This window comes from Saccopteryx leptura, chromosome 7 (genome assembly GCF_036850995.1).
Source record: "Saccopteryx leptura isolate mSacLep1 chromosome 7, mSacLep1_pri_phased_curated, whole genome shotgun sequence".
Lineage (NCBI taxonomy): Eukaryota > Metazoa > Chordata > Mammalia > Chiroptera > Emballonuridae > Saccopteryx > Saccopteryx leptura.
In genome coordinates this window covers 2,405,173-2,431,843 of record NC_089509.1, presented here as the reverse complement: position 1 = coordinate 2,431,843, position 26,671 = coordinate 2,405,173, and the positions used below count along the sequence as shown (strand labels likewise).

The 26,671-nt window shown below is 35.3% G+C and overlaps 1 pseudogene; it reads left to right on the top strand.

The window, feature by feature from the left end:
* Positions 1–2,710: 2,710 nt before the first annotated feature.
* LOC136379173 (small nucleolar RNA U3) lies at positions 2,711–2,787 on the top strand (annotated as a pseudogene).
* Positions 2,788–26,671: the final 23,884 nt, after the last annotated feature.

The following is a 26,671-nucleotide window of genomic DNA, read 5'->3' as shown; positions in this document are numbered from 1 at the left end:
GTACTGGAGCGGGGAGTTGGCATCTCTTACAGTCTATTGCAATGCAAGCAGTGGCTGGGGCAACTTTACAACTGGGTCCACAGGCTGCTGGCTCAGGAAGAAGAGACATGCAGAGAGGTACCAGGAGAACTGACTCTCCCATTATCAGAGCCCACAAACCATAACAAGCTCTGCCTACTAACAGAACTGAGGACTAGCTTATGTCATCGCCATAGCAACAAAATCTATTGAAAATCTCTACTCAATAGTGCCACAGGGGAAAAACTTGTTGTACAGCACCACCTGCCAAAAAGAAAAGAAAAATAGAAGCTACCTCTCAAAACTAGGAAAAAATTTTATTTTTTATAACATTTTTTATTTGTTTATTTTATTTTAATCTTTATTTTTCCACCTTGGTCATTTTATCTTCTTTTCATCTTATTCTTTCCTTTTTATTTTGAACTTTATTACCCATAGGTGTTACATTTTTTATTCTTTTTTTTATGAGGGATACATTTTAAAAACCTTAACCTTTTTTGCTTCTTTTATCTTTTTTTTTCTTTTTCACTTTTTTTTTCATTTGATCATCATTTATAACAAATTATTCTGGATTTATATTTTTTCTTTGTGGCATTTAATGTGTTTTTTACTTCACTTTTTTTTGTTTTTGTTTTTTACAGAGACAGAGAGAGAGTCAGAGGGATAGACAGGGACAGACAGACAGAAATGGACAGATGAGAGGCATCAATCATTAGTTTTTTATTGAGCATTGCAACACCTTAATTGTTCATTGATTGCCTTCTCATACATGCCTTGACCACAGGCCTTCAGCAGACCAAGTAAACCTTTACTGAAGCCAGTGACTTTGTGTTCAAGCTGGTGAGCTTTTTGCTCAAACCAGATGAGCCCTCACTCAAGCTGGCAACCTCGGGGTCTCAAACCTGGGTCTTCCGCATCCCAGTCCAAAGCTCTATCCAGTGTGCCACCGCCAAGTCAGGCTACTTCACTTTTTATCTCTTTGTAATTTTCCCCCAGCTCTGGCTCTCAATTTTATGTAGTTTTTGTTCCACTTAGCATAATAGAATTTTTATTTTTTCACTGTATTTTTTTCATTTTTTAAGTATTTTTTTAATTATCTCTTATTAGTGTTACTAACAACACCACTCTCAAATGCCATTAAGGAAAAAAAAATCAAATACTATGGATACAAAAGACAAAGATGTAGCTTAGCTAGATGAGAAAAATCTCTAGAAAAAAATTTTAATTGCTTGGAAATCTTGAAGTTAAATGACAGAGAATTAAAAATTGAAGTCCTAAAAAATACTCAGGGAAATAATAGAAACCACAGAAAGGCAATTTTGAAAGCTGAAAAAAAATTCAGCCTGACCAGTTGGTGGCACAGTGGATAGAGCATCAGACTGGGATACAGAGGACCCAGGTTTGAGACCTCAATGTCACCAGCTTGAGCACAGACTCATCTGGTTTGAGCAAAGCTCACCAGTGTGGACCCAGGGTCACTGGTTCAAGAAAGGGGTTATCCAATCTGCTATGGTCCCCTGGTCAAGGCACATATGGAAAAGCAATTAATAAATAACTAAGATGTTAAAAGGAAAAACTGATGATTGATGCTTCTCATCTCTCTCCATTCCTGTCTGTCTGTCCCTGTCTGTCACTCTCTCTGACTCTCTCTGTCTCATAAAAAAAGCCAATTCAATAAACTAAAATAATACATCACCAAGAAAATTGAAATTATGAAAATGAATCGAACAGAGATGAAAAACTCAGTATAAGAATTGAAAAATGAGGTAACAAGCTCAGCTAATAGAAAAGGCCAGATAGAGGAAAGAATTAGTGAAATAGAAGACAGGCAACTAGAGCCACTAAAGAGAGAAGAGGAGAGAGACTCATGAATTTAAAAATAAAATTAGAAAGCCCTACAAGAATTGTCTGACTTTATAAAAATAATGGATATATCAGAACTCCTTCTATACCATAGAGAGAGAAAATGGAACGAAGAACATATTTAAACACATAATAGACAAAAACTTTCCAAACCTGTGGAAAGAATTAGAGCCTTGAATACAAGAAGCAAAGAAAACACTGAGTTATCTTAACCTAGACAGACCTAATCCAAGGCAAAAAGTAATGAAGTTATCACAAACAAATGACAAAGAAAAAATCTTCAAGGCAGCCAGGAAAAAGAAGAATACAACATATAAAGGAAGGCCCAAAAGGTTATTATCAGATTTCTCAGCAGAAAATCTACAAACCTGAAAAGAGTAAACCCAGTATTCAAAGTTCTGAAACAGAGGGACTTCCAGCCAAGAATACAATATTCATCAAAGCTGTCCTTCAAATATGAAGGAGAAATAAAAACATTCACAGATACAGAAAAAATGAGGGAATTTATCACCAGAAAACCCCACTTCAGGAAATACTAAAGGGGGTTATCCTACCAGATACAAAAAACAAAACAAAACAAAATTACAAGTAAAAGCTCCATCAAGAACACAATAAAAACGAGACTAATCTGTGACAACATAAAGGGGGGGAGAAGAGAACAAAGTTTAACAGTAGCACAGGAGGATGGAGTGCAGAAGCACTTATGAGATAATGTACTACAATGAATATGATATGTATTTTTTTCTATTACTCAGTGATAACCACCCCTGAAGAAACCACAACAGAAAAACATGACTTAAAAAAAGAAGAAATAGGGGGTGGAAGATGCAAGACTATACTTTCAGGAATCATTTCTATAGTTTGTCCTTTCAGAAAGGGTTGACTTTCCAAGAGAGAAATAAAATTTCCTTTTTGTAAGTGTACCTTCAAACAATTGACCAGTTGTTTTTTTTTTTGGTTGTTTTTTTAATAGGAAGTCAATCCTAGTGTTATGTCCTTAGTAGAAAAACTTTGTAAATAATATGCAGCCAAAAATAAAAAGAGCCTTATTTTACATTAAAAAAAGAAGAAACAGAGTAAAGAAGTATGAAATACAACCAAAAAAACACAAATGACAGAAAAGAGAAGAATCAAACAAAATACAAAGCTAACAGAAAGCAATATATAAAATGGCAATAGGAAACCCTCAAGTGTCAATAATTACACTAAATGTAAATGGATTGAACTAACCAATAAGAACATACAAAGTAGAAAAATGGATTAAAAAAAATCCAACTGTATGCTGTCTTTAAGAAACACATCTAAACTACAAGAATAAAAACAAATTCAAAGGAAAGGTTGGAAAATGATTCTCCAAGCAAATGACATCCAAAGAAAAGCAGGTTTAGCCATATTCATATCTAACAATGCTGACTAAAAGACAGCAAAGGTAATCAGAGACAAAGATGGTCATTTCATAATGATAAAGGGGACATTAAATCAGGAAGACATAACACTTCTTAATATATATGCATAAAACCAAGAAGCACCAAAATATATAAGATATCTACTAACTGACCTAAAAATAAAAACCAACAAAAATACCACCATACTTGGAGACTTCAATATACTGTTGATGGCTCTAAATCATTCATCCAAACAAAAAATCAATAAAGAAATATCGGCCTTAAATGAAACACTAGAACAATTGGATATGATAGACATCTATAGGACATTTCACTCCAAAGCACTGAATATACATTTTTCTCCAGTGTACATGGAACATTCTCAAGAATTGAGCCACAAAATAACATCAACAAATTCAGAACAATTGAAATTATACCAAGCATATTTTTTTTACCATAAAGCTTTAAAACTAGAATTCAACAGAAAAAAGGTAAACAAAACCAAAAATATGTGGAAATTAAACAACATACTTCTAAGAAATGAATGAGTCAAAGAAAAAATAAAAGTAGAGATCAAAAGATACATACAGACAAACTAAAATGACGTATCAGAATCTCTGGGATGCAGCAAAAGCAGTAATAAGAGGGAATTTCATATCACTTCAAGCCTATATAAACAAATAAGAGAGAGTCCAAGTAAACAACTTTACTTCACATCATAAAGAACTAGAAAAAGAAGAACAAAGGCAGCCTAAAACCAGCCAAAAAAGGAAATAATAAAAATCAGAGCAGAAATAAATAAAAGAGAACAGAAAAACTATAGAAAAAAATTAATAAAACAAGGAGCTGGTTCTTTGAAAAGATCAACAAAACTGACAAACCCTTGGCAAGAATCACTAAAAAAAGAGAAAGGACTCATATAAAAAAATCAAAAATGAAAGAGGAGAAATAACCATAGATATCATAGATATACAAAGACTTATTGTAGAATATTATGAAAAATTATATTCCACCAAATTTAACAATCTGGAAGAAATGGATAAATTTCTAGAACAATACAATCTTCCTAGACTGAGTCATGAAGTAAATAGTCTAAACAGACCCATAAGCAGAGAAGAAATAGAAACAACTATCAAAAACCTCCCAAAATATAAAAGTCCAAGACCAGATGGCTATACTACTGAATTCTATCAAACATTCAAAGAAGATTTGGTTCCTATTCTACTCAAGTCTTCCAAAAAATTGAAGAAAAAATACTTGCAAACACATTTAATGAGGTCAATGTAACCCTCATACCAAAACCTGGCAATGAAAACACAAAGAAAGAAAACTACAGACCAATATTTCTAATGAATACAGATGCTAAAATACTAAACAAAATACTATCAAATCATATACAACACATTAAAAAAATAATTCATCATGATCAAGTGGGATTCATCTCAGAATCACAAGGATGGTTCAACATTCGTAAAACAGTTAGCATAACACAACATACCAACAAAACAAAAACCGAAAACCATATGATCCTATCAATAAATGCAGAAAAGGCATTCAATAAAATAAAACATCATTTTATGTTTAAAACACTCAACAAAATGCGTAGAGAAGAAAAATATCTCAAGGCCATTTATGACAAACCATCAGCTAACATCATATTAAATGGCATAAAACTGAGGACATTTTCTCTAAAATCAAGAACAACACAAGGTTGCCTACTCTCTGCACTCTTATTCAATGTAGTGCTGTAACTTCTAGATAAAGCAATCAGACAAGAGAAAGAAATAAAAGGCATTCATATTGGGGAAAAAAGAAGTAAAGGTTTCACTTTTTTGCAGGTGGTATGATTCTATATATTTAACAGCCCAAAGACTCCACAGAAAGACTATTGGAAACAATAAACCAATACTGTAAGATCCCAGAACACAAAATTAATATACAGAAGTCTATTGCCTTCCTATATACCAACAATGAAAAATCAGAAAACAAACTCAAAAAAATAATCCCTTTTACATTTGCAACAACAAAAAAAAAATATCTAGGAATAAACATAATAAAGAATGTAAAGGACCCATATAATGAAAACTACAAAGTATTGTTAAGGGAAATCAAAAAAGATAAAATAAAATGAGAAAATATTTCTTGTTCTTGGATAGAAAGAATAAATATAGTCAAAATGACCAAATGATCCAAAGCAATATACAAATATAATGCAATTCCCATCAAAATTCCAATATTATTTTTTAAAGAAATGGAACAAAAAATCAGGTTTACATGGAACTATAAAAAACCCTGAATACCCAAAGTAATCCTAAGGAAAAAGAAAGAATCTGGGAGCATTACAATACCTGACATCAAATTATATTATAGAGCCAAGATAATCAAAACAGCATGGTATTGGCAGAAAAATAGACACTCAGACCAATGGAACAGAATAAAGAGCCCAGGAAAAAAACCACATATATATGGTCAAATAATCTTTGATAAAGGAGCCAACAGCACACAATGGAGAAAAGAAGGCCTCTTCAATAAATGGTGCCAGAAAAACTGGAAAGCCACATGCAAAAGAATGAAACTCAACTATAGTTTGTCCCCTTGTACTAAAATTAATTCAAAATGGATCACAGATCTAAATATAAATATAAGACCTGAAACAATAAAGTACATAGAAGAAAACATGGGTAATAAACTTAGGGACCTTGGCCATAAAGAATATTTTATGAATTTGACTCCAAAGGCAAGGGAAGTGAAGATGAAGAAAAATGAACGGGACCTTATAAGACTAAGAAGCTTTTGCACAGCAAAAGAAACTGACAATAAAAGAAACAGATAGCAAACTAAATGGGAGATGATATTTTTAAACAACAGCTCACGTAAGGGCCAAATATTCAAAATATACAAAAAAACTCACAATACTCAACAACGAACAAGCAAACAATGCAATAAAAAAAAGGAAGAAGACATGAACAGACACTTCTCCCAATAAGAAATAGAAATGGGCAACAAATATATAAAAAGATGCTCATCTTCACTAGTTATTAGAGAAATGCAAATCAAAACTACAATGAGATACCACCTCACACCTGTTAGATTAACTATTATCAAAAAGATAGGCAATAAAAAGTGTTGGAGAGGCTGTGGAGAAAAAGGAACCCTCATTCACTGTTGGTGGGAATATAAAGTAGTAGTACAATCATTATGGAAGAAAGTATGGTGGTTCCTCAAAAAATTAAGAATAGAACTGCAATTCCTTTACTGGGTATATACCTCCAAAACTCAAAAATATTGGTACATAAAAACACATGCAGCCCCATGTTCATCACAGCATTGTTCACAGTGGTCAATACATGGAAACAATCAAAAAGCCCTTAATAGATGATTGGATAAAGAAGATGTGGTACATATATACTATGGAATACTACTCAGCCATAAGAAATTATGACATAGGATGATTTATGACAATGTGGATGGACCTTGATAACATTATGCTGAGTGAAATAAGAAATCAGAAAAATGTAAGAAATGTATGATTCCATACACAAGTGGGACACAAAATTGAGAGTCATGGACATGAAAAAGAGTGTGTTGCTTACCATGGGAGGTGAAGGGAAGAGAGGAAAGAAGTGAGGGAGGGGATGGACATAAAGAAAATCAAATAGGAGACCTGAAGATGGCAGCGGAGTAGGAAACACACAGACAGCCAGCTCACACCACAAAACTGGATTACAAACAAATTTATGAACAATAAGTGTGAAAAACCAACTCTGGACTACAAGATCAGAACTCAAAAACCAAGGAGAAAAGAAGCCACAACAAAACTGGTAGGGAGATCCTGAATCCCCCCTGCTTACAGAAACAGCAGGGGGGGGAGGAGATAGGCTGAAAGCCCAGAGGAGCTCTCACTCCAAGGAAAAGAGCAGAATATACTGCTCACAACCACTTGCCTGGCGACCAGGGAATGAGGTGTGTTGAAAGAGTCAGCTTGTCTTCCAAAAAGAAAGGGAAGAGAGAGAGACAGATGGTGAGGGGCATAGGAATGCAGGGGATGACCTGAGAAGCTGACTCATCCAGTGCTGGAGGCGGCCATAGCTGGGAGGAGATGCTGATCCTTCCACAAAACAAAAAAACTAAAGTGCTTCCAAGTCATAGATCTCCAGATATCTCTCCAGCTCCAATCAGTGCAACAAGACAGCTGAAAACAAGAAGTGGGGAGGAGGAGCAGTAACTCAGGATCCATGAAGATCTGAGATTCACCTCCACCTACTGAAGCTGAAAAAACACCTTGCCCCCAGAGAGAATAACTAGCATAAGAGGCCTTCAGAGTCTCAGATTACAGCCACCACATTCCAGGATACAGTTTCAAGGAAGCCCCCTTCTGAGATCAGTAAACAAGACTATCACCTGTTAAGAAAACAAACAAATCAAGACTTCAAAGCAGCCCAAATCCAAAAGTGGATTACAAATAATAGCTGATGCCAACCCAAGAAGACTTAGAAATAACATAGTTGAAAAGAGGAGGCAGATAACATCAAACCTAGACTCAACCAAACAAAACAAACAAAACACCTAAACATACACACATAATAAGAAGACAGAGAAATGCAATCCAAATGAAACCACAAGAGAAACATCCAGGAAATGAAATGAGTGATATGGAAATAATCAAACTTGCAGATGCAAAGTACAAAATAATGATTGTAAGGATGCTTAGGGATCTTAGAACAATAGATGGTCATTATGAACACCTAAATAAAAAAATAGCAAGTATAAAAAAAAATATTGAAATATTTAAAAAGAATCAGTTGGAGATGACAAATACAATATCAGAAATGAAGACCAAAATGGAAGGAATTATAAACAGGATGGATAGAGCTGAGGATCAAATCAGCGTGTTGGAGGACAAGTGGAATGAAGACATGAAAGCAGAGAAGAAAAAAGTAAAGAGACTCAAAAAGTCTGAGGAAACTCTTAGATTACTCTGTGACAACATGAAGAGAAATAACATCCACATCATAGGGGCTTCTGAAGAAGAAGAGAAAGATCAAGGCATAGAGACTTTGTTCAATCCTATCATGGCTAAAAACTTTCCTAAATTAATGCAGAAGAAATTTCCACAAGTTCAAGAAGCACAGAGAACTCCATTAAATAGAAACCCAAAGAAACCTACACCAACACACATCATAATTAAAATATCAAAGCTAAGTTATAAAGAGAAAATATTAAAAGCTGCAAAAGAAAAAAAGGCTATCTCCTACAAAGAAGCCCCCATAAGGATGACATCAGACTTCTCAACAGAAACACTTGAGGCCAGAAGAAAATGGCAGGAAATATTCAAATTAATGCAGAACAAGAACCTACAACCAAGACTACTTAATCCAGCAAGGCTATCATTTAAAATTGAAGGAGAAATAAAAAGCTTCCCAGACAAAAAAAATTCAAGAAATTCATTACAACCAAACCAATGCTGCAGGAAATGTTAAGGAGCCTGTTGTAAACAGGAAAAAGAATATAGCAAAAGAGGCATACAACTTTAAAGAACAAAAAGCCAATAAACAACTATATATCATTAATAAGTTAAATGTAAATTGATTCAATGATCCAATCAAAAGACATAGGGTAGCTGCATGAATAAGAAAACAGGACCTGTACATATGCTATATACAAGAGACACACGTTAAAAGAAAAGATGCACATAGATTGAAGATAAAAGGATGGAAAAAAAAATATTTCATGCAAATAGAAATGAAAAAATCTGGAGTAACAATACTTACATGAGACAAATTGAACTTTAAAACAAAGGGTTTAGTAAGAGATAAAGAAGGCCACTACATAATGATAAAAGGAGCAATCCAACAGGAAGATATAATTATTATAAATACCTACGCATCTAATATAGGAGCACATAAATATATAAAGCAGATGTTGATGTATATAAAGGGTGAGATCAACAGCAATGCTATAATAGTAGGGGATTTCAATAACCCACACACATCACTAGATAGATCCTCAAGAAAGAAAATTAACAAAGAAACAGCAGTCTTAATGGACACACTAGATCACCTGGATTTAATAGATATCTTCAGAACCTTTCAAACTACAGCAGCAGAATATACATTCTTTTCAAGTTCTCATGGTACATTCTTTACGATAGACCACATGTAAGGGCACAAAGTGGTCTCAACAAATTTAAAAACATTGAAATCATATTAAGCACTTTCTCTGATCACAATGGCATGAAACTAGAAATCAACCACAACAGAAAAACTCAAAAATTCTCAAACACATGGAAATTAAATGGCAGGTTGTTAAATAACAAGTGGATTAAAAATGAGATCAAAGAGGAAATAAAACAATTTCTAGAAACAAATGATAATGAGCATACAATAACTTAAAATTTATGTGACACAGCAAAAGCAGTACTGAGAGGGAAGTTCATAGCACTACAGGCACACTTTCAGAAGCTAGAAAAAGCTAAAATAAACAACTTAATCCTTCATCTAAAAGAACTAAAAAAACAATGGGAAATAAAGCCCAAATGTAGTAGAAGGAAGGAAATAATAAAGATCAGAGCAGAAGAAAATGACATAGAGGCTAAAAAAAAAACAATACAGAGTATCAGTGAAACTAGGAGCTGGATATTTGAAAAGGCAAACAAGATCGATGAACCTTTAACTAGACTCACCAAGAAAAAAAGAGAGAGAACTCAAATAAATAAAATTAGAAATGAGAGTAGAGATATAACAACTGAATAACAGAAATACCAAATATTGTAAGAATATACTAAGAAGCACTGCATGCCAAAAAACTAGACAACCTAGAGGAAATGGACAAATTCCTTGAAACATACAATCTTCCAAAAATCAATCTGGAAGAATCAGAAAACCTAAACAGACCGATTACACCAAATGAGATCGAAAGAGTTATCAAAAAGCTACCAACAAAGAAAAGTCCTGGGCCTGATGGCTTCACAAGTGAATTCTACCAAATATTCAAGGAAGAACTAACTCCTACCCTTCTCAAGCTATTTCAAAAAATTCAAGAGGAAGGTAGACTTCCAAGCTCCTTTTATGAGGCAAACATAATTCTGATTCCAGAACCAAGCAAAGACAACACACACACAAAAAATTATAGGCCAATATCCCTGATGAATATAGATGCTAAAATCCTCAACAAAATATTAGCAAACCGGATCCAGCAATATATGGAAAAAATCATACACTATAATCAAGTGGGATTTATTCTGAGGAGGCAAGGCTGGTACAATATTTGAAAATGAAACAGTGTGATTCATCACATAAACAAAAGAAAGGAGAAAAACCACATGATAATTTCAATAGATGCAGGAAAAACCAGCATCCATTCATGATAAAACTGTCAACAAAGTGGGAATACATGGAACATACCTCAACATGATAAAAAGCCATCTATGACAAACCCACAGCCAACATCATACTCAATGTTAAAAAATTAAAAGCCATCCCCTTAAGATCAGGAACAAGGCAGGGGTGCCCCCTTTTACCACTCTTATTCAACCTAGTTCAGGAAGTCCTAGCCACAGCAATCAGACCAGAAGAAGAAATAAATGGTATTCAAGTTGAAAAAGAAGAAGTAAAACTATCATTATTTGCATATGATATGATAGTGTATATAGAAAACCCTAAAGTCTCAGTCAAAAAACTACTGCACCTGACAAATTAATTCAGCAAAGTGGCTGGATATAAAATCAATACTTAGAAATCAGAGGCATTTTTATACACCAACATGAACAGTCAGAAAGAGAAATTAAGGAAATAATCCCCTTCACTATTACAACCAAAAACATAAAGTACCTAGGAGTACATTTAACCAAGGAGACTAAAAACTTGTACTCAGAAAATTATAAAACATTGATAAAAGTAATCATGGAGGATACAAATAAGTGGAAGCATATACCATGCTCATAGTTAGGAAGAATAAACATCATTAAAATGTCTGTATTACCCAAAGCAATTTATAAATTTAATGCAATACCCATTAAAATATCAATGACATACTTTAAAGATATATATCACATATTTCAACAATTTATATGGAACCAAAAAAGAACAAGAATAGCCTCAGCAATCTTAAAAAAAGAAGCAGAAAGTGGGGGATATCACACTTCCTGATTTCAAGGTATACTACAAGGCCATTGTACTCAAAACAGCCTGGTTCTGGCATAAGAACAGGCATATAAATCAATGGAACAGAACAGAGAATCCAGAAATAAACTCACAGCTCTATGGACAACTGATATTTGACAAAGGAGGTAAGGGCATAGAATGGAGTAAAGACAGCCTCTTTAGTAAATGGTGTTGGGAAAATTGGACAGCTACCTGCAAAAAAATAAAACTAGATCACCAATTTACACCATTCACAAAAATAAACTCAAAATGGATAAAATACTTAAATGTAAGCCACGAAACCATAAGCATCTTAGAAGAAAACATCAGAATTAAGCTCTCTGACATCTCTTGCAGTGATATATTTGCTGATTTATCTCGAGGAGAAAGTCAAATAAAAGACAGGATAAACAAATAGGACTATATCAAACTAAAAGGCTTTTGCACAGTCAAAGACAAGAACAGAATAAAAAGACAAACTACACAATGGGAGAACATATTTGACAATATGTCTGATAAGGGGTTAATAACCAAAATTTATAAAGAACTTGTAAATCTCAACACCAGGAAGACAAACAATCCAATCAAAAATGGGAAAAAAATGAATAGACACTTCTCCAAAGAGGACATACAGATGGCCAATAGGCATATGAAAAAATGCTGAACATCACTAATCATTAGAGAAATGCAAATGAAAACCACAATGAGATATCACTTCACACCAGTTAGAATGGCGCTCATCATTAAAACATCTCAGAATAAGTGCTGGCGAGGATGTGAAGAAAAGAGAACCCTTCTGCACTGCTGGTGGGAATGCAGACTGGTGCAGCCTCTGTGGAAAACAGTATGGAGATTCCTCAAAAAATTAAAAGTCGAACTATCTTTTGACCCAGCTATCCCATTTTTAGGAATATACCCTAAGAACACCATAGAACTCTTCCAAAAGGAGAAATGCTCTCCCATGTTTATGGCAGCATTGTTAACAATAGCAAAGATCTGGAAACAGCCCATGTGTCTGTCAGTGGATGAGTGGATTAAAAAGCTATGGTACCTATATACTATGGAATACTACTCAGCCATAAGAAATGATGACGTCGGATCATTTACAATAATATGGATGGACCTTGATAATATTATACGGAGTGAAATAAGTAAATCAGAAAAAACTAAGAACTATATGAATCCATATATAGATGGGACATAAAAATGAGACTCAGGGACATGGACAAGAATCTAATAGTAATGGGGGGGGAAGGGGGCGAGGAAGGAGAGAGAGGGGGTTGGGGGGTTGTGGGGGGAGTGGAGAGGCATAAAGAAAACCAGATAGAAGGTAACGAAAGACAATTTGACTTTGTGTGAGGGGTATGCAACATAATCAAATGTCAAAATAATCAAGATGTTTTCTCTGAACTTATGTACCATTATTTATCAATGTCACTTCATTATAATTAATAAAAATAATAAAATAAATAAAAGAAAACCAAATAGAATGTAATGGATGACAATTTTACTTTGGTGATGAGTATACAACATAATAAAATGTCAAAAGGACCTGCAGAGGTTTTTTCTGAATCTGTGTACTCTAATTGATCAATATCACCTCATTAAAATTAATTGTTTAAATAATAAAATATCAATGAAATGTGTGATAACTAAATTACAAATTTTGATCTATCTAATTTAAAAGTGATTTTGGTTAATAAAATTAGTATATCCAAAGTCATGCTTTTACTAAGTTTTGGAGCTATAAATTCAAGCATGTTTGTTACATCACAAGCCAGTGTTTGCAATATAATGAAATCTTTCTCAAAATGTGAACTCAAGACCATTTTTACCATAATGATTATGAGTACTTATTATTAGACCAATTTTCAGGGGCTTACCCCAGGTTTATTAAATCATTAAATCTTGTGGTATTAACCACCAAATCTATGATTCTAGTAGGTACCCCAGGTGATCCAAAGCATTCAAAAACTATTTGACTGTGGGTAATCGGTACACAATGCCAATGTAGATGAAGCATATCAAACATTGTGGAAAACCAAATAAAAGATAACTAATTATTGCATAGGAATCAAATAAAAATGTATTTCTTTTATTCTGTATAGTGAGTGTCTGGCCCATAAAAAATATTTGGTAGTTTTTCTAATGAATCCATTAATAAATCCCAAGGTTTCTACAGTTATTGCTGTGGATCCCCAATATAATTATCCCTCAACTTTCACATCATCAAAAAACATAAAATCAGAGAAGGTCCATGGAGTTATCTGTCTTTAGCACTGTGCTGCCAAAAAATCCCCCCACATACAGGCTAATCATATTCCAACTTTGATGATTTGCCAATTTACTTTTGTATTAGTTGTTTGTTTTAATCTATTGCTTTAAAATAATATAACATTTTCTTTTCTGATGAGTCATGAATTCAGTGTGAGAAAAAATGAGTGTCTGTATGTATGACTGTGTTTGGGATAATAAAATTTTAGTAAGTAGTTTAGTGTGACTTCTCCTAGGATAGCTATGAACAGCCAGGCAATATTTAGGTCAAGAACAATGTGCACTCTAAATAGAGAGCTTGTAGAAGTTTAAATAAGGTGTCAGCTTAGTAAGGAATTTTGTGTTTCATTATAATTATGTTGTCAGAGTGAAAGATGGCTTAGTGAGAAGTGGCCATAAAAATGAATCACCACAATTATGTACTTATGAACAAAGATATACTTTGACTTCTTTGTTTACTGACAGTATGAAAACATTGAACTTCTACTTTTTAACCTTTCTAGTCTTTCAAATGCAAACAATTATTTTTTATAATACTTTCTTTGGCACAGTTTATCAAGAAATATGTGTTTCTTGACTGCACCATTTTATGCTTCTGTTTTTAATTTTATTTCAGCTTCCAATTTCTTAACTCCTCTAGAACAGTATTGCATGACTATATTATTTGTGGTTTTCTTTTCTCATTTAGTCTACTTCTAGAGATGGTAATTAATATTCACATTCCAGAAACCAACTGATGTATGTTAATATGTACATGCATATATACACACTCAGTGCTTTCCTAAATAAGGCTAACATTGCCATCTCTGGTGATAAAGAAACATAAATAAATAGGCTCAAAACTTTTAAGGGTAATTTAATACTATCTGTGGGAGGAAAGCTTCGTTTTTGTCTTGTACATAACCTGTCTCCAGAAATTATGGTCTTTCACATCTTTTCCTGTTAACATTCAGAACGTGTTTCCTTATAGTTTTGTGAAACAAGAGTGGTAAAATTCTCCCCGTTCTCCCTACAAAATGGCCAACTTGGTTAATATTTGAAACTTCTACATAAAAAAACATACATATGTATTAATATGTGTACATGAATAGGCATAAATGTCTTTATGTATATATATGTATATAAAATGTATATATAAATGTATATAAACAGAGAGGGAGAAAGAAAATATCTTAAAGTCTGTTCTCCACAAAGCAGTCACAATGACCTTCTAATTAAGAAAACCAAATCCTAGCACTGACTTGAAGTGGGTTTCTGTTGCATTTCAGCCTTGCCATCCTCCCTCCTTCCTGTTCAGCATCACCTGGTCATCATGGGTTTCTTTCTGGTCCTCAGACCTAAAAACATTTTATCTGCCTTAGGTCACTGACTTAACTGTTCTTCCCTCAGGTCACTGCATGGCTAGCTTACTCTCAAATGTGAGATTTCAACTCAGTTGCTCCCTCCTCAGACCCCTCTAAAACCACTGATTCTCTTGTCCACCTCATCTAAAGTAGTCTCCCTTTCCCCTATATTACTCTGAATGTTTCTTTCACAGTGGTGTAATTACCTTACTTATTGTTTTTATTGTTCATTCTCTGACTTTCACAATTTAAATGTAGAGACATTGCTCACGCTGCCTGGCACATAGTAAATGCTCAATAATATTTAATGAGTGAATAAATAAATAAATACTTTCATAACTCACATTAGCATGAGATATCTTGTTTTGTCCCATGAAAAATGAGTCATGGAAACACCCTTACATCATCACATGAAGATCTCCCTGATTTTTAGTTACTAAACTACAGTCAAAATATGAAAGTTTATTATAAAATTAAGTATATTCTTAATGGTGAATTTGTAGGTTTTTAAAAATTTCACATGATCAGACACTGTTCTGAAATGTACAGCTTTGTACATGCATTTGAATATACTCATAGAACTTTTTCTGTAAGATAGCTTTCTAGTTATGAAACATCATTATCAAAAAATTTTGAATATTTATAGATATATTCAAATAGCTTCAACAATCTTGTCAAGAACTGTGATAAGCCTGAGATTTTACCCTACTGAGAAGTCAGCATGCCACAGTTTCATAGATTCTGGCAGAAGACATGAGACTCCTGGGTCAGACACAAAAGACTGTGCTGCTCACATCACAACAGAAAACATGAGTTTCATGTTCATGTTGGTTATCCTTACACCCTCCTCCCCGACCAACCATGGGAGCAATACAAATTAGCGTGAGTGAATTCTACACATGCAATGAAACCCCAAGCTTAAGAAACTCCAAAATTTTTAAAGGCCCCACAGCAAACTGGCACGAGCTTTGAGCCAAAAGGAGATATTATATTTATTATCCACAGCAGTAAAAACAAACAAACATTCAAACAAACAAACAAACAAAAACCTTTCCTCTTCTTCATGGATATTTTTCTCATAGGCATATTTTTCAAGGTAGTTTTTGCTACAAAATGTCCTTGAAAAAAAATCATCTGAAACAGAAATGCAAAAACTAATGGAGAAAGATTTCTCATGATGCTACCTAAATTTATACCTTTAATGACAAAATATCAGTAAAGGTGGTGAAAAAGAACAGGTGGAGAGGAGTTGACCAACTTTCTGACTGTCTATACAGGTAAATAAAAAGAAAATTTGAGATGCTGATGGTCAAAGCATGTAATGTCTTAATTCTTCTCTAGCATATGGGGTATGGGTAATTGTATGCAAGAGTTTTAGGGATTAGAAGGGCATACCTCACATTTTTTCAGAATTTATTGGTCCTAATTTAATCAGTTTTTCTAACGGCAAAGGGGACTGGAAAAATCTATTCTATTTGGGGTTCTGGGAGGACCAGGAAACAAGTTACTGAACGTGTGGTTGTCTGTGCCTCAGAGCTTCATCCCCAAATGATTTTTCTACGTACTCCTCTTACACCGAGTGTCACATTTCAGGGTAAGTCTCTCTTCTCATTGCTACCTCTGAAAGTTCTCCAATTCACGGGTCTATTAGTAAGGGGTGAGGACACTCATGCCACCCATAGAAAAACAATATGACAGAAAAATCTCCCAGGTAGTAAGGGGTAAACACTGACCTCACTCAAAACAGTTTTTCTACTCAGCTAAACTTAAGAGTTTCCTTTTTTATTATTTTTTTTTCCCAAGTGAGAAGAGGAAAGATAGTGAGACAGAATCCTCTAGGCATACCAACCATGATCCATCCAACAAACCCCATCTGGGACAAATGCTTTGCCCATCTAGGGCCATGCTTGCAACTGAGCTATTTTTAGCACCTGAAGCAGAGGCTGCATAGAGCCATCCTCAGTGCCTGAGGCAATATGCTTGAATCAATTGAGCCATGGCTGTAGGAGGGAAAGAGAAAGAAAGGAAAGGGCAGAGAAGCAGATGGTTGCTTCTCCTGTGTTTCCTGACCAGGAATCGAACCTGAGACTTCCACATGCCAGGCTGATGCTCTACCACTGAACTAACCAGCCAGGGAAAATTTAATATTCAGCAAATATTAAATTTAGTGCCATTTCTTCTCCTTTTTCTAATAGAATTGCATTTCGTTTTTTCCTTCATTTGTTTATTTATTTGGTTAATTTCAACTGATCATGTACTGTGCACAAGGTTTAATGTTAAACAATAGAACATGATTCCTGGGGGGATAAACATGAAAGAAAGTTAAATTTGATCAAAGAGACATGTTTAAGGACTGGAGAAGGAGAAAGAAAAAATAATCAAGTAAAGGCTCAAATTGTTCACTTCACACATATAAGTAGTTCAGGCAAAGAAAGTGACTTCATTCAGAAAACCAGCAACCTTAGAAGGTGGAGGATGACCATCCTATGGCACTATCTTGAAAAAGTACAGAATTTGGCTACTTTTATGGCAAAAGAAGATGGGGAGTAATCAGAGGGGTTTGATGTCAGGAGGTAATTGATGAAACCAGACATCTAAATGTCAGCAAGGGTTAAATGGAGACAGTGAAATTTACTTGCTTTTTCATCAACAAACTCTAGTTGCCATGGACACAGTCACAATGTTCTTATAAATCTTTTGATAAATAATTGTTATTTTATACACACTTTTTTATCTCCTTGGGGAGGTAGTTTTGAGCAGGGAGATTATTTCAGTAACTCCTAGGGTATAGAATAAATTTCTATAATGATTAGCCTTTCTATGTGCAGGAGTCAGCAGAAGTTTCTCATAAACATATTTTGAAAACTGGGAAGGTTAGAGCAAAATGGAGTCACAAAGACTTTTTTATTATTATGGTTTTATTACAGAGAGAATAAGTAAATGCAGATGAAGACAAGGAAGCTTCCCAAAGTAGATTATGCCTAAAATGGTTTGTGAAAAATATAATAGTAAACATTTTCTAGGTAACACTTGAAGAGGGCTTTTGGAGGGAAGTGTGCATTCTGAAATCCTGCAGGTGTGCTGGTCACCAGTGGGATTCAGTTTTTATAATTTTTAATGGTAAGGTAGGGTGCTTTCTCTGGCATTGTTTGGGTAAGTTCTATAAAACGTGTTGTAGGGAAAACATCTATATTTATGCTATATTTTTTCATTAATAATAAATTCAGGTGAAGAAGCATTATTACAAATATTGATTAGCATTCCAATTGAAAGCACAGATGTCAGGAATTTTTTATAAATGGGTTCAGTTGCATTTAATAGTGCTGTTGATGAAAGAAAACCTAATGAAAATGAACAGATGGTCTATTTAATATTGCTCTCAGCTCTGAAACATGTGCCACATGTGATACTCAGGGGGACCTAGCAAGGCTGTTACTGGGAGCCTTTAATTACAACTATTCACACTTCTGGGTCTGCTAACATTGCTAAGATAACACTGCCACTCTAACACAAGCCAAACCAGAATTTAAATAATATCCATTTTGTGCTATCGTCTGTTACAGCGTATTTCCAAATGACCTCAATAGACAGTTTTTCTGACAGGTTTTTTGGCTTTTTTATTTTGTTTTGTTTTTTTATCCAGGAACTGAAGCCAAGAGCCAGAATTAGCTCAAATGGTCCTTCTTCTGCACATCCACACATTTAGTCTGGAATGTTGAACAGCATCTCCAAGGTCAAGAGGAAACATAGAGCCCTTTATCATTGAGGTTGACTCAGTTACACAGATAGCTAAACTGAGGCAAATTGCCAAACTAATGACTAAGTAATTAAAAAATAATGGTGACAATAGCCCTGTTAGAAACCTTAGTAAATGCTTGGCAACTACGACAATGACTTCTTACAACTAAAAAAGTGGAGCTGAGGATATGAAAGCCTAGAAGAGTTCAATATCAATGTCACACAGTTTGTCTGTGTTAAGCCAAGCAACTTAAGCAGAGTAAGAGCAAGACAGACCAGTCAATAAAGGCAAGATAGTATGTTACAAGAAAGGGGAGTGGGCTGTCTGGTCAAGCCACATATGAGAAGCAACTACTATGGGTTGATGTTTCTCACTCTCCCTCCCTTCTTTCTCTCTCCTGTCTCTAAAATCAGTCAATAAAAAAATGTCTTAATATTAATCATAAAAATGACCATTAGGAGATGACATCAGAGTAATGGTGGGGTAAGAAGCGATATCGAAAAATCTCCCCCAAAACTCAACAAGATCTTCAACCAGAAACAGAAAAACCTATACTTGGAGCCTCCAGATGCTTCGCAATACACCCAAAGGAATGGTAGAGTGAAAAATTGGCTAAATACATAACCAAACCCCGAAGGAATTAGGGAGTAAGAAATGCTCCGCCTTCCTCAATAACCTAAACAGGGCGGCCTTCTCTGGGATCCGTGAATATAGAAACTGAGGTGGGCAAAGGGGGTGAATAGATCCAGGCCGCGGCACAAACGGCTGAACCAGGCTGTGGCACGGAGATCCAAGCCGAGGAAAAACTGATCCTGTGGCAACCCAGGCAATACAAGCTAACAATCGCGCCAAACCAGACAAAGAAAGACAAGCGGGGCAGCCATTTTACCCGATCTCCTGGTCGGTGTGCAGTTAGTGGGCGAGAGATTTCTTCCTAAGCCCTGGGAGTGGGTGCCTGTGTTACCCCACAGAGAGGCAGAGTCAGAGGCCTTTCTGTGGGCCAAAAGCAGAATCTCTGGGCAGCTGCAGTGCCCTGGGAAAGCCGCGCACGGGAGGGAGCGAGAACTAATTCCAATAGTGGAAATTTTCCGTGCCGGTGTGGGCTTCACTCAGAGGGAAACGTGGCCGGCCTCATATCCTGGTCTGCACATGCAGATAGTGAGTGAGAGATTCCTCTGAGTACCTTGGCAGTGCGCGCCCGTGTTATCGCACAGAGGGGCAGAGTCAGGGGCCTTTGTGTGGGCCAAAGCAGAATCTCGGGCCGCCCCAGCGCCTTGCAAAAGTCATGCACGGGGACAGAGCGAGAGCCAATTCCAACGCTGCAACTTTTCCCTGCGGTTGGGGGTTTCACTCAGAGCGTGAGACTGCTGGCCGGATATCCTGGGCTGTGCACGCAGATACTGAGCAAGAGTTTCCTCCAAGCGCCCCGGAAGTGGGCGCCCGCCTGTGTTACCGGACAGAGTGGCAGAGCCAGAGGTCTTTGAGTGGGCGGAAAGCCCGGCTGATTATGCTAGCAGCTCTGACTGACTGAGCTTTACCCAGAGCCCTGTGCTGAGTAGAAATAGAGTGGGGAGTTGCCAGCTTTTTGAGCCTCTTACTATCCAGGCAGAGGCAGAGGCAGCAGCAAGCCCATAGCTGGATTATCAGGCTACTAATTGAGGAAGGAAAGACTAGGAGAAAGGCTCCAGGAACACGGACTCTCTCACTGTCGGAGCCTATAAATGCTAATGAGCCTCGACTGCCAACAAGACTAAAGCACAATACATGACATTGCCATAGAGACTTATCAACTGCAAACCTCTACCTGAGCGTGCCAAAGGGGCAGAACACAGGGTACTGAGTCACCGACCAGGAAGAGGAAGAGAAAAGGAAAAGCAAGAAGATAACCTCTCAAAATCAAGAATAATCTGCAGACTTTATAACCTATCCCATTTTATTATATTTGTTCGTCTGTTTCTCTTATCTTCATTCTTGATACTTTTTTTCCACCTCCAATTTGGCCGATTAACTCTCTGCCGGTCTTACTCTCTCCTTTCCTTGAACTACACTACCCATAAGTGTTACATCTCCCATTATCTTTTCTCTCCTCTTCCTTTCTCTCTATGAGGGTCGCACTCCAAAACCCTTAACTCTCTCTCTCTCTCCTTTCTTTTTTCTTCTTTTAGTGGTTCCCTCTTTTTTTCTCTCTCTCTCTTTCTTTTCTCTCTCTATATTAGTTTCTTCCTTTCTCCTTTACATCTCCTCTCATTCAAACCTCAATTACAAACAAATTATCTTATGTGAGACTCAAACTTATGTTTGTGGCATTTCGGGGGGGATTTTACTTCACCTTTTTAACTCACTAGCAGTGCTCCCATCCCTGGCTCTCCATTTTATCTAGTTCTTGTTCCACTAAATACAATAGTAATTTTTTAATTTGTCCCCCCATTTTTCTGTTTTCCTCTTATTCCTCTCATCTAACTCTTAGACAACAAACACCTAAAAGCAAATCATTTTATTCTTGACCCAAATTTTTTCCTTATTTGCTTTTTGTGGGTCCATACCCCCTTTTTTTTTTCTTTTTCTTTTATTTCTTTTTTTTGCCCCTTTATTACTTTTCCTCAATTCAGGCCCTCCATCACAGGCATTGTTTGTTATAATTCACAGTTCACCACAAGATTTTCTCAAGAAAGAGGGGAGAGGAGAGGAAAAAAGGAGGGGGGGAATAATTTTCTTTTTTTTAATTTTTATTTTATTTTATTTTATTATTAATTTTTTTTTAAAAAAAACAACTCTTTTCGTTTTTTTATTTTTTTAATTTTTTTAACTTTTATTCTTTATTAAATCTCATTAATACTATCAACAAAACCACCCTCATATGCCATTAAAGAAGAGAAAATCGAATATCATGGATACCAAAGAAAGAGAGGTAACACAGCTAGATGAGGAAAAATCTATGGAGAAAAAATTTAATATATTGGAAACCTTGGAGCTAAATGACAGAGAATTCAAGATAGAAATCCTAAAAATCCTCTGAGATATACAAGAAAACACAGAAAGGCAATTTAGGGAGCTCAGAAAACAACTCAATGAACACAAAGAATATATGTCCAAAGAAATAGAAACTATAAAAACAAATGAAACAGAGATGAAAAACTCAATTCACGAGCTGAAAAACGAAGTAACAAGCTTAGCTAATAGAACAGGTCAGATAGAAGAGAGGATTAGTGAAATGAAAGACAAGCAACTTGAGGCACAAGAGAGAGAAGAAGAAAGAGACTCAAAAATTAAAAAAAATGAGATAGCCCTATGAGAATTATCTGACTCCATCAAAAAGAATAACATAAGAATAATAGGTATATCAGAGGGAGAGGAGAGAGAAAATGGAATGGAGAACATACTCAAAAAAATAATAGATGAGAACTTCCCAAGCCTGTGGAAAGAACTAAAGCCTCAAGTTCAAGAAGCAAACAGAACTCCGAGATTTCTTGACCCCAACAAACCTACTCCAAGGCATATCATAATGAAATTGACACAAACCAACAGCAAAGAAAAAATTCTCACGGCAGCCAGGGAAAAGAAGAATACAACATATAAAGGAAGGCCCATTAGATTATCATCAGATTTCTCAACAGAAACTCTACAAGCTAGAAGAGAGTGCACCCCAATATTTAAAGTCCTGAAAGAGAGGAACTTTCAGCCACGAATACTACACCCATCAAAGCTTTCCTTCAAATATGAAGGAGAAATAAAATCATTCACAGATACAGAAAAGATAAGGGAATTTATCATCAGAAAACCCCCACTCCAGGAATTACTAAAGGGGGTTCTCCAATCAGATATAAAACACAAAAAAAAACAGAGCCACAAGTAAAAGCTCCAAGAAAAACACAATAAAACCAAATTTAAACTATGACAACAACAAAAAGAAAAAGGGGGAGAAGATGGAGATTAACAGTAGCAAAGGACGAGGGAGTGCAAAAGTACTCACAAAATAGTTTGCTACAATGAACAGGGTAGGGACCCTTTTTATTATTGAAAGGAAACCACCATTGAAAAACCACCACAGAAGCAAATGAGATAAAAAAGATAGCAACAGAGGAAAGATGTATGGAATACAACCAAATAAAAACAAAAGATAGAAAAACAAAAGAGAAGGATCAAACAAGACACAAAACTAACAGAAAGCAAGATATAAAATGGCAATAGGGAACTCACAAGTATCAATAATTACACTAAATGTAAACGGATTAAACTCACCAATAAAAAGGCACAGAGTAGCAGAATGGATTAAAAAAGAAAATCCAACTGTATGCTGCCTACAGAAAACTCATCTAAGTAACAAGGATAAAAACAAATTCAAAGTGAAAGGCTGGAAAACAATACTCCAAGCAAATAACATCCAAAAAATGCAGGTGTAGCAATACTCATATCGGATAATGCTGACTACAAGACAGGAAAAGTACTCAGAGACAAAAATGGCCATTTCATAATGGCTAAGGGGACACTGAATCAAGAAGACATAACAATTCCTAATATATATGCACCAAACCAAGGAGCACCAAAATATATAAGACAGCTACTTATTGATCTTAAAACAAAAACTGACCAAAATACAATCATACTTGGAGACCTCAATACACCGCTGATGGCTCTATATCGGTCATCCAAACAGAGAATCAAAAAGACATAGTGGCCTTAAACAAAACACTAGCGCACCTGGATATGATAGACATCTACAGGACATTTCATCCCAAAGTGACTGAGTATACATTTTTCTCCAGTGTACATGGATCATTCTCAAGAATTGACCATATGTTGGGCCACAAAAACAACATCAGCAAATTCAGAAAAATTGAAGTTGTACCAAGCATATTTTCTGATCATAAAGCCTTGAAACTAGAATTCAACTGCAAAAAAGAGGAAAAAAATCCCACAAAAATGTGGAAACTAAACAACATACTTTAAAAAAATGAATGGGTCAAAGAAGAAATAAGTGCAGAGATCAAAAGATATATACAGACTAATGAAAATGACAATACGACATATCAGAATCTGTGGGATGCAGCAAAAGCAGTGATAAGAGGGAAGTTCATATCACTTCAGGCATATATGAACAAACAAGAGAGAGCCCAATGAACCACTTAACTTCCCACCTTAAGGAACTAGAAAAAGAAGAACAAAGACAACCCAAAACCAGCCGAAGAAAGGAGATAATAAAAATCAAAGCAGAAATAAATGAATTAGAGAACAGAAAAACTATAGAAAAAATTAATAGAACAAGGAGCTGGTTCTTTGAAAAGATCAATAAAATTGACAAACCCTTGTCAAGACTTACCAAGGAAAAAAGAGAAAGAACTCATATAAACAAAATCCAAAATGAAATAAGAGAAATCACCACGGACACCATAGATATGCAAAGAATTATTGTAGAATAGTATGAAAAACTTTATGCCACTAAACTCAACAACCTAGAAGAAATGGATAAATTCCTAGAACAATACAACCTTCCTAGACTGAGTCAAGAAGAAGCAGAAAGCCTAAACAGACCTATTAGTAGACAAGAAATAGAAAAAACCATTAAAAACCTCCCCAAAAATAAAAGTCCAGGCCCTGATGGCTATAACAGCGAATTTTATCAAACATTCAAAGTAGACTTGGTTCCTATTCTACTCAAAGTCTTCCACAAAATTGAAGAAGAAGCAATACTTCCAAACACATTTTATGAGGACAACATAACCCTCATACCAAAACGAGGCAAAGATGGCACAAAAAAAGAAAACTACAGACCAATATCTCTAATGAATACAGATGCTAAAATACTAAACAAAATACTAGCAAATCGAATACAACAATATATTAAAAAAGTAATACATCATGATCAAGTGGGATTCATCCCAGAATCTCAAGGATGGTTCAACATACGTAAAACGGTTAACGTAATACACCATATCAACAAAACAAAGAACAAAAACCACATGATCTTATCAATAGACACAGAAAAGGCTTTCGATAAAATACAACACAATTTTATGTTTAAGACTCTCAACAAAATGGGTATAGAAGGAAAATATCTCAACATCATAAAGGCCATATATGATAAACCATCAGCTAACATCATATTAAAGGGCACTATCTGAAGGCTTTCCCCCTTAAATCAGGAACAAGACAGGGTTGTCCACTCTCTCCACTCTTATTTAATGTGGTACTAGAGGTTCTAGCCAGAGCAATCAGACAAGACAAAGAAATAAAAGGCATCCATATCGCAAAAGAAGAAGTAAAGGTATCACTTTTTGCAGATGATATGATCCTATACATCGAAAACCCCAAAGAATCCACAAAAAGACTACTAGAAACAATAAGTCAATACAGTAAGGTCGCAGGATACAAAATTAACATACAGAAGTCAATAGCCTTTCTATATGCCAACAATGAAACAATTAAGAAGGAACTCTAAAGAATAATCCCCTTCAGGATTGCAAAAAAAAAAAAATAAAATACTTAGGAATAAACATAACAAAGAATGTAAAGGACTTATATAATGAAAACTATAAACCATTGCTAAGGGAAATCGAAAAAGATATAATGAGATGGAAGAAAATACCTTGTTCTTGGCTAGGAATAATAAATATAATCAAGATGGCTATATTACCCAAAGCAATATACAAATTTAATGCAATTCCCATCAAACTTCCAATGACGCTTTTTAAAGAAATAGAGCAAAAAATCATCAGATTTATATGGAACTATAATAAACCTCGAATAGCCAAAGCAATCCTAAAGAAAAAGAATGAAGCTGGGGGTATTACAATACCTGACTTCAAACTATATTATAGGGCCACGACCATCAAAACAGCATGGTATTGGCAGAAAAATAGACACTCAGACCAATGGAACAGAATAGAAAGTCCAGAAATAAAACCACATATATATAGTCAAATAATTTTTGATAAAGGGGCCAAGAACATACAATGAAGAAAAGAAAGCCTCTTCAATAAATGGTACTGGGAAAACTGGAAAGCCACATGCAAAAGAATGAAACTGGACTACAGTCTCTCCCGCTGTACAAAAATTAACTCAAAATGGATCAAAGATCTAAACATAAGACCTGAAACAATTAAGTACATAGAAGAAGACATAGGTACTCAACTCATGGACCTGGGTTTTAAAGAGCATTTTATGAATTTGACTCCACAGGCAAGAGAAGTGAAGGCAAAAATTAATGAATCGGACTACATCAGACTAAGAAGTTTTTGCTCAGCAAGAGAAACTGATAACAAAATAAAGAGAAAGCCAACTAAATGGGAAATGATATTTTCAAACAACAGCTCAGATAAGGGCCTAATATCCAAAATATACAAAGAACTCATAAAACTCAACAACAAACAAACAAACAATCCAATAAAAAAAAATGGGAAGAGGACATGAACAGACACTTCTCCCAGGAAGAAATGCAAATGGCCAACAGATATATAAAAAATGCTCATCTTCTTTAGCTATTAGAGTTATGCAAATGAAAACGGCAATGAGATACCACCTCACACCTGTTCGGTTAGCTATTATTAGCAAGAAAGTTAATAGCAAATGTTGGAGAGGCTGTGGAGAAAAAGGAACCCTCATACACTGTTGGTGGGAATGTAAAGTAGTACAACCATTATGGAAGAAAGTATGGTGGTTCCTCAAAAATCTGAAAATAGAACTACCTTATGACCCAGCAATCCCTCTACTGTGTATATATCCCCAAAACTCTGAAACATTGATATGTAAAGACACATGCAGCCCCATGTTTATTGCAGCATTGTTCACAGTGTCCAGGACATGGAAACAACCAAAAAGCCCATCAATAGATGACTGGATAAAGAAGATGTGGCACATATACACTATGGAGTACTACTCAGCCATAAGAAATGATGACATCGGAACATTTAC